The 16510-nt window shown below is 37.1% G+C and overlaps 1 protein-coding gene, 1 long non-coding RNA gene and 1 pseudogene across 5 annotated transcripts in view; 1 reads left to right on the top strand and 2 right to left on the bottom strand.

Moving 5' to 3' along the window:
• The window catches only part of LOC110969651 (zinc finger protein OZF-like), a 279312-nt gene that overhangs the window by 92401 nt on the left and 170401 nt on the right, over positions 1–16510 (top strand). The window lies entirely within an intron of this gene.
• LOC127535371 (uncharacterized) overlaps positions 1–16510 on the bottom strand; it is a 29947-nt gene that overhangs the window by 594 nt on the left and 12843 nt on the right. The window lies entirely within an intron of this gene.
• Positions 6941–15172, bottom strand: LOC127535354 (immunoglobulin lambda-1 light chain-like; annotated as a pseudogene).

Raw genomic sequence — 16510 nt, 5'->3', positions numbered from 1 at the left:
AATAAAAGTTTCACTTTTAGAACATGACAAACACTTTTCAACAATTCTGTAGATTTATTTTTGATATTCTCATTTGATTAATTTATGCTACATAATAACAGTAACATTTGCAGCATTCAGTCAGACATATTTGGTAGTTTTTGTAAACTTTGGATGTAAACTAGAATTTAAAATAAATAAGACAATAGTTGGATGTGTAAATTTTTTTATTCAAAAGAAAATGTGTCTGATTTTCTTGCTTTTCTCAGCAAAAAATGTTAATAAAATAATATTTGTTTAAATGAGGAGGTGTTCAAGTAAGGAGCATATGATTTTCCCTACTGCTAGCTTAATTTTTATCAAAATATACTTTTATTTTTATTTTTTTGTTTGTTTTAAGGTCTTATTTTGGGAAATTTGACTGCAGTTTGATTGTGCCTAATGGACTGTTAAAATATATTTTTGCTACAATATAAGTTTTAAATACACTAATAATCAATCTTTGTTTTTTCCACCCTAAATGAGAAATTCAGCATTTTTACATCTCTGATAATTCATCATATCCTTTCATATGTTTGTTGTTCTTCATATATTTCAATCATCTGAATATTCTGCTGCAGTTACACAATATTTCACTTTCCTCATCTGTTATTAATGTCTTTCATTCCAGCCGTCTCATGTCAACATGTGTCCATAAAGAAGTGTCTGCATGTGATGCTGCTGCTGCATCAGGATTATCAGTGTTACACTGCTGCCCTCTAGTGGCTGCAAAACACACTGCATCCAGCCTTCTACTACTGCTGCTACTATGAGCACACACGACTGCTGCTTCTTCTGCTGCTGCTAATGCAGCTACTTCTGTCTGTGAGCTGCACACAACTTTCATTATTCATTCATCTGATGGTGATGAAACTGCATGTTCAATCCAACAGACAATAAAAATGCAGTACTGTGTAAACTTGCAGGATCTTCAGATGTTTGGATTCTTCTCCATCAGCATCAGGAGGCGTCTGATGGTCCCAGATTCCTTCTGCAGCAGGACAAGCAGCCCAAACATCCAGCCAGACTCATGAAGAACCATCTGCAGCCACAAGAAGAAGCAGGAGTCCTGCAGCAGATGGTCTGAGCTCAAAGAGTCCTGATTTCAGCATCATGGAGTCAGTCTGGATCACATGAAGAGACACTGAGACACACTGAATCCTCACAAGAACTGTGGCAAGTTCTCCAAGATGCTGGAAACAAGCGACCTGCCACAGAATCAGGAGCCCAAAGCGTCAGGAGGTCGATTCAGCCTCTGTTTCAAATGATAGGAAGGACTCCTTGTTGGAGGATCACTGAAACAGCTACAGAGTGATGCAAAGTGATCAAAATGACACAAATTTTGCCTTCCAGTAGGTTAAAAAAACACAAGTAGATGCAGCACGACCAAAATAAGACTCCAAACTATCTCCAGACCAAAGACGGACTGAAACAGACAACAAGGCAGAAAATAACTGCAAGATAAACAAAAGATGAAAAAACACTATAAACATGGTTGAAACAGGCACAACACCAAGACAAATAGATGAAAAATTATCAAAGAAGAGGCATTTCTGCACCTGATATTACAGTTACTGGAGCCCTTTCAATGGCAACAGATCAACAATTATCAGAAGATTTTCATTTGATTTTTTTACCATGAATTCATGGTTCTCAGAATCTGGATGACACCACTGATCCTCTGACTTTTCAGCATGATTATCTGATGATATTCCCATCAGCCTTAGCTTGAGTGAGCCGCTAACAGTGGTGGAGGAAGAATTTGGAAACAAATTGAACCAAAAATCTTCTTATTTTGTCCAACCAGCTGTCCAACCGCAAAATTATCACATAAATTCTTTTCAAAATTTAAATTATATGAAGGAAATGAAGCAAATTTTCACATTTGATGAAGTGGAACTATGAAATGTTTGACATCTTAACATGAAACATGAATTGAAATGTATTTTTGTCAATAATTTAATTGTTTCATTTGTTTATCAATATTTTTGATTCAAAATATAATTTAATGAGCTCTTAATTTCTTACCCAACTCAGTAACTAAACATGATAGATCATTTTTAAAATAACATATCTAACAGTACAACTGTTAAAAGTTTAGGACAACCACTTCAGTGTTGTTTCTTAGTTCTGCAGTCACATGTGCAGCTAAAAGGTAAGCAGTGAGTTTTCAGTTGCAGAGGGCAGCAGTGCAGCAGACCCCCTCCTACATTAATATCTGGAATTAAATGCAAAAGTGTCTTTTGAAAGACCGTACCTGAAAGCACCACCTTGAGTCCTTGATCCCACCATCAACGGATCCATCAGTCATCAGAATCATTGCTGCATCACTGAAACATGCATGTAAATAACACTCAGCCACTGAAAATCTGGTGAAACTTTCATAATTCTCTTTCTTGGCAAATGGGATTTCTCCAGAATTCCTAATTAGCTTCCACCAAATTAGTGGCTGCTTTCAAGTGCAATCCATTCATTCCTCAACATCTTTTCAGTGAACCTCATTTACCATCACAGCACTTTTTGTTTTGTTGTTGTCTTCTCCTATTGTTGTGTCATAATTTTCCACAGCTCTGAGATATTAATAGGACTCAAGAAATAACTGAAGGGGTGACATATCTCATTAGGTCTGGGAACACCAGAATCTTTTTTGCATCTCTTTGTCTTGCTCAACCAGAGCCCCACAAAATGAAGAGGAACAGGAGGACCTCTGCACCAGTTTAATCCAGGACGGACCACAGTCTCCAGCAGTATGGAGGGAAAGAGTCTTGCATCTTGAATTATTATTTTGGTCTCTCCCTGCTCTGGCTGGATGTTTGGGCTTGTTGTTCCGCTGCAGAAGGAACCATCAGATGGAATAGAACAGAATAGAATATTCTTTATTGTCATGATACAATACAATGTATAACGAGATTGCAGAGCTTATCCTTTTCAGTACCAGAATATCTTGGTGCAAAAACAGTCTATTTACATTTATACAGTATAAATAAGGAGAGAATATAAATAACAGTGAAAGAGGTAGTGGTGTATATTGCACAGTTACACTATATGCATCCTGATACTGATGGAAAAGAATCCAAAAATCTGAACAGCCTGAAACTAAATGCTATATATCATTTAGCTTTTGATTTGTTGGAGTAACAGGGAATTTGATGACAGTTTTTCTCAGTTGCTTTGGTACATTTCTCCAATCATCCTCGACATTTGCAAACCAGTAAGTGCATTTCTCAGAACAATTCATACAGAAAGGAAAACACCATAGATGACCTGCAAAAGCCAGTCTGTTGCTCAAAATCCGTAGTTCATCTCTTAAAAGTAAATATCTGTGTCAATGAACATGTCAGTGTCATCAGAATGATCAGTCCTTGTGTCACTGTGTGGATAAAACAGTCAGATTGCTGAGTCATGTTGTCATTATAACACTGTACTCTGGAGGGATGTTCTGATGTAAACTATGGATAAATTATTGATGACAGTTATTGTAAATTGTAAATTACATCTTAGTGTATGTGAGAGATTGATTGTAAGAGACTGGACAAGATTCACATTTATGCTTTTACTGTCTGCAATTTGTTGACAGACATCGTTATTGTGATACGGAAAGGAAAACAGCGCTGCATAGCACAAAGAATAAAACAACAAAACAAAGGTAGAATGTGAACATAGGACAGTGTCCTTAGGGAAAACTGTCCATGCAGTGCTGTAGAATTACAGTTCAGTCTTCTTACACCTCCTGATGTTCCTGTCTGTTGGACCACAAATTCTCTTCCTCATCACAAATATCTTCTCTTGTGTCTTTGAGCTATTTCAGAAAACTCTAAACCTTCACACATTTCCCTTTGTTAGAGAAAGTCAAGATTCCCTGGAGTAATTTACCAATTCAGGACAGATTTAGAATAAAAAGTCTACTGGAAATGTATAGAAATATCTTTGACATATTCTGACAACTTGTTCAACCATTTTGCATGTAAAGACTGATGTGATGAACTATGCCTAAATGTTGTGGGGGTGAGACTATTCAACAGAGAGCCGTTATAATACATTTAGATCAACATGACAGAAGCAGCTGATAATGTAGGAAACAGCAGAGAATTGTACAGAATCATTGCATGGATGAACCAAAACATTTATAACTTGTTCAAAGAAATGAGAAACTGATTTTTTGATTGAACAAGTGACACAATGATGTGAAGATTGAACAAGTAGTTTGAGAATTTAGTTCTGATCTGAGAAATGAACCAAAGTGACTGAGAAAAACTGTAATAGATGAATTATGACTAAACAATGCCTCCTGATTCTGATGGAGAAGAATCCTAACATCTGAAGTGCCTAAACAAAGTGTTGTGTATCACTGAGTTTTTCACAGGTGGTTGAATGAAACATGCAGTTTGAGCACCAACAGATAAATGATGGAATGAGTCACAGCTCATGGACAGAAGTAGCTGCATCAGTGCAGCAGTAGAAGGTTGGATGCAGTGTGTGTTTGCAGCCACAGAGGGCAGCAGTGTAACACTGATAATCCTGATGCAGCAGCAGCATCACATGCAGACCACAGACTGTATATTACATTAGAACATCACATCTCACCAATACATCTCATTGATCTCTTTGATCAGGCATCAGAAATGTCAGCTGTCATGTGTTGTGTCTGATTATTAAATACATCTCTTAATTCACATGTTGGATGGTCATCTCATAAGTAAAGTTATGTTTGGAGGCTGTGTCTCCGGTTCTAGAGTGGGTCGTCCAACAATCAAAGGGTCGGTGGTTCGATTCCCACTCTGTCCTAGTCATGTGCTGTTGTGTCCTTGGGCAAGACACTTTACCCGCCTTGCCTCCAGTGCTGCTCTCACACTGGTGTATGAATGTTGGTGGTGGTCAGAGGGGCCGTAGGCGCGGATTGGCAGCCACGCTTCCCTCAGTCTGCCCCAGGGCAGCTGTGGCTACAAATGTAGTTTACCACCACCAGAGTGAGAATGTGTGAATGAATGAATGATGGATCCATTGTGAAGCGCTTTGAGTGTCCAGAAAAGCGCTATATAAATCTAATCCATTATTATTGTTATGTTTGGGTCATGTCATCTCAAATCCTCATATTTTAAAAAAATGTCCGCTTGGCATTTTATGGTTTGCTTGAGTTTTGCATAAAATAAAATATGGATGTTTTGAAAGACATCTAAGAAATTTCAATCAAATTCTTTCAGAGATTCTTTTTTTTATCGACTGTTGAAACACTTTCAGCAGTTTCAAGGCAATTTGAATGAAAAAACCTCAGGAATTATGAAAAAAAAATCCTGAAATTGTCACTGGTTTCATCTCATCATGGCATTCATTCAGAATCTGTAATATTGGACACAAAGATCAAATAGTGTCTGATTATGGATGAGACATAAAAACAAACTGAAGCCTGATCTTACAGCAGTTTGAGCTGAAGTTTGAATAATGGAAAAATGATGAATGTGTTGGTTTTACTCTAAATTGCTAAAATACCACTCTCTCCAACTCTCTCAGGTAAATAAATCTACGTAGTTTTACAATTACTGGTTTGACACAACCTTTCTGCAAAAGATGATGAAAGATGTTAAACACACATCAATTGAATATTCAAGATGTTTTATTGGAATTTTTAAAATTCATATCAATACCTAACAATTAATTCATTCTAATTATGATTATATTATAATTATTGTTTGTGTTTGTTGGTTCTTTATTGATACATACATGTTTGTGACTTTATTTGGTGTCAATATTAAAATGTTCTGTTTTTTAACTGCTTTTTGTATCTGTGTATTTTTCATCATTTATTGGTTTTTAATTTTCACCAACAGATTATCTGCAACACATTTATCATCTATTCTCATATTTCTACCTTCAGGGTGAATTTGTCAGCTCTGAGTTGAGGATTTGATCTGTTTCTCTCACGGATGAAGAACACAGATGCTTCCTGCAATGATTCTTTCAGCAGAGTTGATAGTGGTAACTTATTAAAGTGAAAAGCCACAGCTAACGGTGCCACAGAGCACAAACCCACACAGGAAAAGAAGTTTGATTGGCTGTCAACAGTCTGAAAACACTGAGAACAGATTCATATCTGCTGCTGGAAACACTCATCAGCTCCCCTCCTTCTCTGTGGTTTGTGTTCTTTCTTGGTTTCTGTCAGCCTTGTTTCCACTCAGACCTCCACCTACAGAGTTGAACTGAGCCCAATCACCACCTGAAGCTCATGTCCTCTCACATTTTGGAGGATTTACAGGTTTTACTGATTAAAGATGGATGTGACTGTGTCCACTCTGCTGTTTGTTCATGTGTGGAAACAACAGTGTCATCAGCGTAGAGGTTTACATCCACACTGACACACTTCTAAAAGGTGATTAATACACAAAGTGAATGATGGGGAACACAGATCTGAACCTGCTGCTTCATCCACACCTGCTAGTTCACACAGAAAACCTCTGTGTTCATCTTTATCTCAAACTGTTGCGCTCATGTTCTTGTTTAGTTGTTAACTAATATTTGTATTTCTAATTCTCAGTAACTTCAAACTACATGAAATGTATTTTGGGAATCATCATACCACACATACAGACAACAGTTTCATCTTCATTTTATTGAAAACGTTGTACTGAATTATTTCGAACAGTCTTCAGCATTTTGATTCTATAGTAAAAATAAAACAACAAGAAGAAAGACGTATGATATTAAATGCTGAAATATGGACAAGTCAGCAAATAATTCAACTGAATCTGGTCTATTAATGTTTCAATTAAGAAGCTACACATAATGTAAAAATGAATAAAAACTTTTACTACTGAACTCCACATTATAAGAAAATAACCCATGTGAAAAAATCACATTTGTTACCAGTTGCTATAAAAGTCATTAAAATTTGTTACTCAAACATAAACATGTAATTTTATTGTGTTGACTGACAAACCTGTTGCACTATGCAGAATAATTCATAAAGTAACATAAGATTCAATTATGAAAAGAGCACTGTCCTGTAGAATTTTAACTCCAACACTGAAAATATATGTGAATATATGAATTTACACTTTAGGATGAAGATCCAACATGTGAATTAAGAGAAGTATTTTATGATGAAGGACAACATGTCAAAGCTGACATTTCTGGTCACTGAACATTTTAATTATGTATTGATGAGACGTGGCGATGAGAAAAGTCCAGCAGCAAACAGTCAGTCAGCATGTGTGCAGTTGGTGGACGGTCCCTTGTTTGTGAGGATCATCAGCAGAGAGAGTCCACAGCAGAACACCAGACTCTTCACTATCAGCACTGTGGACAGCAGACAGAGCAGATTCACCTGGAAGGAGGCTGACAGACAGACAGACAGACAGACAGACAGACAGACAGACAGACAGGTCATTATCAAGTCCAAATGAAAGTGAACAGACTGATGTGCAGCTCTGAGTGCAGCAGAACATTGCAGCTGTCCATGCAGAGAGGCAGCAGCTGATCTTACAGTGAGCTTGCTGCAGAGCTGGCAGGTCTGCTGGCTCTCTCTCTGGAGGACAGGAGGCTGCTGGAGCTGGAAGCTCTGAAACAGAGAAGGAGGGAAATGTTTGTATGTGCAGTGAGAAACATGAGTGGTGTTTGACAGCGTCTCCACATGAAGCTGAATCAGTGCTGAACACAGTCATCCAGCCTTCATCACCTTGTTGTGTCTGGGCCTCCACTGGTCCCCCCTCGTGCTGGACGTAGCAGCTGTATTTATATGTGCTGTCCTGTTGCTGATGGATCAGCAAGATGGAGGCGCTGCGTCCCGGCTCTCTGATCTCCAGCTGCTCTCCCTCAGCAGGGTCCACATCCTCCAGCTGGCCGTCCTCCTTCTGTCTTTTCCAGGAGAAGCGGACCAGAGGAGGAAACATGGCTGAGGCCAGACACAGCAGGGAGCTGTCCCCTCCAGGTGGACTCTGGATGCTGCTGGGTACACGCTCACCACGGGCTTCACTACCTGCTCATCTGATAGATAGATAGATAGATAGATAGATAGATAGATAGATAGATAGATAGATAGATAGATAGATAGATAGATGGTATTCACAATAGAGCATTATAAAAGTTCAAGAAGGTACAATGTGATTTTCCAAAGTGTATTTACTTTAATATATTTAAAACTATGTTGAGCTTCATTTACATTTTGTCTTCATGTAACTTTTATTTACACCAAACTTTACTGGTTGCCATTCAAATGTTCTCTATGATACATTAATAATAATAATAATAATAATAATAATAAACTATCCAGAAAATGTGTTTCTATTCGGTTTGTTCAATTTTCATATTCAGTGTCAGTTTTCGTCGTGTATTACAGTTTTTGTCCATTGTTTTGGCTCATTTCCTGAAACGGAGATGACATTTTCAAAATGGTGACAAAATTTCTCCAAACCAGCTTGCAATTGGTCAAAATGGAATTGCATTTTTCATTCATTTCATCAAATTGCAAATGATTTAGTACATGGTTCAATGTCCCAGAACATGTTTGCAAATGATTTAGTACATATAGCCTGCCTTTAGCACATTTAACCCATATTCAGTACACCTTTCAATGTCTCAGAACATGTTTGCAAATGATTTAGTACATAGAACCTGATTTTGGCACATTTAACCCACATTAAGCACAATTCCCAATTGAAATGGTCCTGTTGAGCCAAACTGATTGTCAATTCTCAGTCTAATTGTCTTTCACTTCAAAACATGCAAGCGACATGCCATTGTTTGAGCCATCATATGCAAAACAGTAAGCTCATTTTTCAAAATTAGTCAAGAAGCCAGTATATCATGGACCTCTTTAAGCACTTATTAGTTATGTATTATATATATGATTGACACTCAGTGGAGGCTAGAATGTGACTCAGAAAGTAGTAGGAGAAGGAGTATGCAGAAATCAGCGAGTTGATGACCCAGAAGCTGGGGAGGAAATTGGCCCAGAGGGTCAGGGTGAGGAGGACAATGACCAATGAAGAAGTGCATGTAGTATTCCCAGCATTGGATGTAGGGGAATTTATGAGTTTTGTTTTTGTTTGTGTGACATCACAGTATGCATTGTATATTATGTAGTATACTGTATGTTATTTTTACTTTCACTATATGGAAATCCTTTGTGTTTGAATACTGTAATACAATAAAGATGACCATTTCTGTGGCAATATGAGTGCAGTTTGTTATATTTCAAGCTTGGGGGGCGACTTCCATACATTCCATTTTGTTTATTCAGTTTTATACACAGTGATGTGAATTCAGATAGCATGGCAAAACAATTTAGTACAATAACCCTTAATCAGGAACTTTGCTGAGACTATGTGGAGTTTATGAAACTGATATTCCAATGATCTTTTGCAAAATTGGCAAACCGTCTAAACATTTTGACCTGTAGGGCTCATACAATGGAACTATGATGGGGCATTTTGGGGGTACTGACTATTTGCATGAGAAGGAAACTGCATTTTGACTTAGAAGTGATCAGTTTTGGGAGAGATATGAGCATCTGAAGATGATCCATGGTGTTTGGCTGAACAGTCCAGATTATTTTGAGACACAGGACTAACAGAATTGAGAATGTCCGGTCTGTTTCCAGAAATGGGCCAAAGTCACTGAGAAAGATCTGTCCATTTTGATGTTGGTGACTATCTAGATGGGGTGTAAATGTTCTTCTGAGGCATACATTAACAGTTTTGGGAACAAAATTCCATTTTGCAAGGGTGCGTCTCTGTTGTGCTGAACTGCAACACTGTTGTGCAGATTGATTTTAGAGTTTTGAAAATGTCATCTCCGTTTCAGGAAATGAGCCAAAGCAATGGAGAAAAACTGTAAAGTATTTTAATTAAAGATAAATCATCATATAAATAATAAACATCCACTGATTTTTTTTACAAATACTAATTTTTCAGGAGAAAGACAAAATTAAATTATCAGTTAAACTTTCTTTCAACTACTGTCATAAACAGGTAAAGATGAAATCATAAATTGATCTTTACAACATTAATATAAAATACATTTTTAAATATGAATTTTTCAAAAACAAGTTTCTGACAAGTTGAAAGCAGTAAAAAGACACAGAAATGTCAAATATGAATAAAGAATCACAGATTAGATCAGATTAAATATTATTCTGTCAGCATCAATTCACATGTTAGAGAACAGAACAGAAACATAACTGATAGAATATCAAATCATTTTAGGTTTGATTTTCATTTCTATCTGATATTAAATATTTACCACCTACTGCATTCATTATTTATGAAAAGTTCTGTTTAGCATCTTTTGTATTTTATATATTTATACATTTTTTTAAATACCAAAATCTGTATTTTTGCCATTAAATGATGTCTGATATGATACAAAAATGAAATATTAAATCAACTTGACGTTTCAGTTTAAAAAGTTTCATTTTCATATTCAGTGTCTGTTTTCTTTTGTGTATTAAAATATTTTTAAATGAAATATGCATCATCATCATAGAAAGAATAATTATGATTGATTTTATTTCAGACAAATGAACAACAAAGCAGACATTCTTTTTCAGATTCTCATAAATAAGTAAAATGAAATTATGATTTAACCATTAAAAACATCCATATGTTGTATGTAATGTAACGCTTTTTGAAATTAATCATTTCTCATTATTTATATTTTTTGACTCAAATAAAAAAATAACAATCAGAATATTATCTAATTGTCAATTAAATGAAATATGTTTGCAGGACTTTATTCTATATTTCATATCAATAATATTCATTAAAATATTGATTATATTTCATGTCTTTTTTATGTATTGACACATGATCAGATAAAACACACATTCATCATATGAAAAATAATTATCAAGGACTAAACTGAGAATATTTATTTATGATTCTCCACAATCCAGAGACATTTATTCATAAATATTAAATTGTGTTTAACATCACTTTTCTTCTTCTGTTCACAAACCAAGAGACGCCACAGAATCAAAGACTAAAGAAATAAAAACACTGAATGTTTGTAAGCTCACTGATATTTGCAGAAATAAGAATAACTTTAGTTGTTCAGTCACATTTCAACATGTTTTCACACATTATTGAGCTTTTCTGATGGAACAGTGGCTGCAGATGAATCCTCCACTAATGATGGAAAAACTAACATGGAAAGCCTGAAACAGCACAAAGTGACTTGAAACACATTTTCAGCTTCACAATAAAACAGCAGAAGAAAAGAAATCCTTTCTTCTTACCTGTTTACATACAGTTTAGTTCCAAGGCCAAAAGATTAGGTACCCGTATCCTCCACAGTGAAAATGGTCGTACAAAAACCTGCTGCTGAATGTTGCTTCAGATCTACACCACTGTAGCACATCTTTCAGTTCTCAAAGATGCTTCTAGAGATTGAAAATATACAATATGAATAAATGATGAAGTGAATGTGTAACAGTGTGACTGTAGGTTCTCTGAACTCTGTGATCCTGGGCCTGTAGTTTACTGCTGTCTTCGTGTCACCAAACACTGTTTGTTGATCTGGAGGTTTTGTACAGGCTGCCAGCCACCAATCCATCACTGTGGGAGTCTCTCTTCACACAGCTGCAGTAGTAGGTTGGCTGACATGTTTCAGTTTAACTTCTTTAATTTGCAACTCACAGCCGTTCTGTTTATTCTCAGCTGAGAAAATGTCTTTCTCAGGATGATTGTAACGATAATCTAATTTACCATCCCGCCTATCAATATCAAGAATCGCTCTGAATGTTTCTGTTTCTGTCTTCTGGTACCAGAATACATAATTGCCATCACACTGATCAGTTTGTCGACAGCTGAAGGAGGCTGGTTGACCGACTCTCCTGGTCAAAGTCACATCGTCCTGAATCAGCTGTGCTGCCATGGCAACCAGCGCTGCAGAGACACACACAGGTAGATGAAGGTCAGTGTGACAGCGTTTGTTCCAGGTGGACTTTTTGGCCTCCTGATTGGCTGGAAACACTCACCTGAACACAGACAGCACAGAGCAGCAGCTGGGAGGAGAAGCATCTTGTGCAGTGGTGTTTCCTCTGGAGAAGCTGAGCACAAGTGGAGCTGTGATGCAGCTGAGGCCAAACAAGGACGAGCTGTGAGAGCAGAGCAGGCCACGTGCTTTCTAACAGCTCCTCAAAGCTCCCATCAGCCCCTGTTAGCGGCCCACAGATAAGGCTGCTGCTGCTGACTGACAGCTCAGCTCAAGCTGCTGTGTGCTTTCATGCTCTGGATTTCAAGCTGACGGCAGATCCACTAATCTGCTTCTCATCATGCACAAAGACTCAAAACATTCATGTTCCCACAAACACATTCAGGTTGGTGGTCAATTTAGTGACACAGACTGTTATCTGTTGTTGGAGCAAAACAGAAAACTGCAAATCCACACAGCTCCTCAACTCTCATCAGATTTCAAAAATAAGAGTTGTTTTTTTAAATTATTTTTGATTAATTTGTCCCACATTATAGCAGACACATTTGCCAGCATTCAGTCAGACATATTTGGTATTTTTGTAAACTTTGGGATCTAAAGTAGAGTTTAAAATAAATTAAAACAATTAGTTGGATGTGTAAATTTCTTTTAATTAAAAATGAAAATATGTCTGATTTTCTTACTGTTTTTTTCAGTTTATCAGTAATATCAGTAAAAATAATCATTTGTTTAAATGAGGAGGTCTAGGTGTTCAAGTGAAGAAGCATTTGGATTTTCACGATGTGCTAGCTCCATTTCTTGATCAAAATAGAGCTTGTTTGTTTTGTTTTGTTTTGATGCTTATTTTGACATATTTGACCGCAGTTTCACTGTGCCCAATTGGACTGTAAAAACACATTTTCCTACAATAAAAATAATTTAAATACACTAACTATTAAGTACTTCAATGTATTTCCATGCACTCTAAATGAAGAATTAAATATTTTTACATCTCTGAAAATTCATCATATCCATTCGACATGTTTTTTTCTTCATATTTTTCAGTCATCTGAATATTCTGCTGCAGTTACACAATATTTCACTTTCCTCATCTGTTATTAATGTCTTTCTTTCCAGCCGTCTCATGTCAACATGTGTCCATAAAGAAGTGTCTGCATGTGATGCTGCTGCTGCATCAGGATTATCAGTGTTACACTGCTGCCCTCTAGTGGCTGCAAACACACACTGCATCCAGCCTTCTACTTCTGCTGCTACTATGAGCACACACGACTGCTGCTGAGGCTGCTGCTTCTTCTGCTGCTGCATTATTCATTCATCTGTTGATGATCAAACTGCATGTTTATCCAACAAACAATCAAAGACTCAGTGATATGCAGTTCTGTGTAATTATTACAGGATCTTTAGATGTTTGGATTCTTCTCCATCAGCATCAGGAGGCGTCTGATGGTCCCAGATTCCTTCTGCAGCAGGACAAGCAGCCCAAACATCCAACCAGACTCATGAAGAACCATCTGCAGCCACAAGAAGAAGCAGGAGTCCTGCAGCAGATGGTCTGAGCTCAAAGAGTCCTGATCTCAGCATCATGGAGTCAGTCTGGATCACATGAAGAGACACTGAGACACACTGAATCCTCACAAGAACTGTGGCAAGTTCTCCAAGATGCTGGAAACAAGCGACCTGCCACAGAATCAGGAGCCCAAAGAGTCAGGAGGCCGGTCCAGAGCTGCTGTTTGAGATGAATGGAAGGACTTCTTGTTGGAGGATCACTGAAACAGCTACAGAGTCAGGGGCGATTCTAGGATCAGAGGTTTAGGGGTGCTGAGCACCCAGAGGTGCCCAGCCAGGCCAGATAAATTTCACTGTTTTGTACGTTTTAACGCAATTTCATTCCCACATTTGCGAAAGAAAAGCATAACAGTTTTTTAAAAAGTCTGTGACTAAACCATCCAATCTGATAAAGGTCATTGAAATGCTGAGTCAGAGCAAAGGAGGAATGCACTGGAATCTTTAAAAAAAAAACATATCGTAACCCTAATTTCTGGGAAAAGACGACTCATTTAGATACAGCAGCTCCTCAACATACACTCAAACAGCATGTATGTTTGTGGAGTAAACTAGCCCCCTGTACTAAGTACCAAAAACACCAAAAATGGACCTTGGCCTTATTTTTTTACTTTTATTTGAAATGCGATGCACAGCATCTCTTTCCCTGGTCTGCTCTCTCTCATCTCCCAGAGTCTCTCGCTGTTCTCCTCCTCCTTGTATAGTGTCATATAGTGAAATTAAGCAAATATTAAAGCATATAGATAATTAGGAAAATGTAATGAAGAAGTTCGGTTTAGAATGAAGTCCACTGATATCTGTTAAGTGTGCTTCTGGAAAGCATTTAATGTGGGGAGAACACATAACCTCCATGACATATATGTAAAATTATATTGTAATGGAATGTTTTTCTTTGTCAGCTTAACAGGTGCTGTTTAGCGTACCACTATTCTCTGTTTGTTTTCTTACCTGGTTCTTCCTGACCTTGCACTCTCTCCTCTACTTCCCCTTTTTCATCTCTCCGTCTTTGGACTGACAATCTACACAAATAGATTGTAATCAACTAGATGAAAAATTACATAAATATGAAAAAATACCAATAAGAATATGAATAAATAACGTCCACTCTCTCTCTTTGTACTGTCAACCTAAAGGCAAATAACCAAACATATAAACATTGATCCAACTTAAAACATTACTTTTGATAGACAGACCATTTGATCTTACACTCTTACCTGAACTTGGCTCTTTTTTCGAAAAAACAATCTTATGTCCATGATGAGGCAGTCTGTCTGTCTGTCGGTCTGTACACACACACAATAGGAGTTATAATGTTAATGGCAATCCGGTCAGTTAGCTAGTCAGTAGTACCTTGGCTTTAATATTAACACATGCACTGACACAACAACTAGCTTCTCTCAGTCCAGTTTAAACAGACACTGACCAAATGTAACGTTTGCTTGCTAGAAAAAACGTCAGCTAACTCCGACCTAACAACATAAACAGTAACCTATGATTAAATGCAGCAAACATGAGGACTTGTACTGATAACAAAGTGTTGGTATTGAGTGGTAGAAGTTAAGAATTGTGCCACATATCCTAGTTTAAACCAGGTACTTACACTACTACTGCACATTAGCTTCTGTGGGAGCCAGCGCTTAGCTCTGCAGGTAGAGGCTCAGAGTGAGTCCGAGTTGGGAAAGTTGGGTTGGATCAAAACATTTTTTAGGCAAGATAGGGGGGGATGCTGTATTTTTGTTGATAAAACATTACGTATGAACCAAGTACTGTATGATTTTTACACTTTTCTGGTTTGTTAAAAAAAAGGACATGCAATACAAAAAAAATTTTTTTTTAATTTTTCAAATTTTACAGGTGCTGGGATTCAATTTAGGGGTGCTTGAGCACCCCCAAAAATGGGCTAGAAACGCCTATGTACAGAGTGATGCAAAGTGATCAAAATGACACAAATTTTTCCTTCCAGTAGGTTCAAAAACAACCACAAGTAGATGCAGCACGACCAAAAAGAGACTCCAAACAATCTCCAGACCAAAGATGGACTGAAACAGACAAAACAAGGCACAAAATAATTGCAAGATTACCAACAAATGATGAAAAAAACACTATAAACACGGTTGAAACAGGCACAACACCAACACAAATATTTGAAAAATTATCAAAGAAGAGGCATTTCCTGCACCTGATATTACAGTGACTGGAGCCCTTTCAGATGGAAACAGATCAACAATTATGAGAAAGATTTTCATTTGATTTTTTTCCATGAATTCATGGTTCTCAGAATCTGGATGACACCACTGATCCTCTGACTTTTCAGCATGCATTATCTGATGATATTCCCATCAGCCTTAGCTTGAGTGAGCCGCTAACAGTGGTGGAGGAAGAATTTGGAAACAAATTGAACCAAAAATTCTTCTTCTTTTGTCCAACCAGCTGTCCAAACCGCAAAATTATCACATAAAATATGATTAAAATTTAAATTATATGAAGGAAATGAAGCAAATTTTCACATTTGATGAAGTGGAACTATGAAATGTTTGTCATCTTAACATGAAACATGAATTGAAATGTATTGTTGTCAATAATTTAATTGTTTCATTTGTTTATCAATATTTTTGATTCAAAATATAATTTAATGAGCTCTTAATTTCTTACCCAACTCAGTAACTAAACATGATAGATCATTTTTAAAATAACATATCTAACAGCACAACTGTTAAAAGTTTAGGACAACCACTTCAGTATTGTTTCTTAGTTCTGCAGTCACATGTGCAGCTAAAAGGTAAGCAGTGTGTTTTCAGTTTCAGAGGGCAGCAGTGCAGCAGACCCCCTCCTAAATTAATATGTGGAATTAAATGCAAAAGTGTCTTTTGAAAGACCGTACCTGAAAGCACCACCTTGTGTCCTTGATCCCACCATCAACGGATCCATCAATCATCAGAATCATTGCTGCATCACTGAAACATGCATGTAAATAACACTCAGCCACTGAAAAATCTGGTGAAAC

The sequence above is a fragment of the Acanthochromis polyacanthus genome, chromosome 9 (genome assembly GCF_021347895.1).
Source record: "Acanthochromis polyacanthus isolate Apoly-LR-REF ecotype Palm Island chromosome 9, KAUST_Apoly_ChrSc, whole genome shotgun sequence".
Taxonomy (NCBI): Eukaryota; Metazoa; Chordata; class Actinopteri; family Pomacentridae; genus Acanthochromis; species Acanthochromis polyacanthus.
This window is presented reverse-complemented; position numbering and strand designations above follow the sequence as displayed.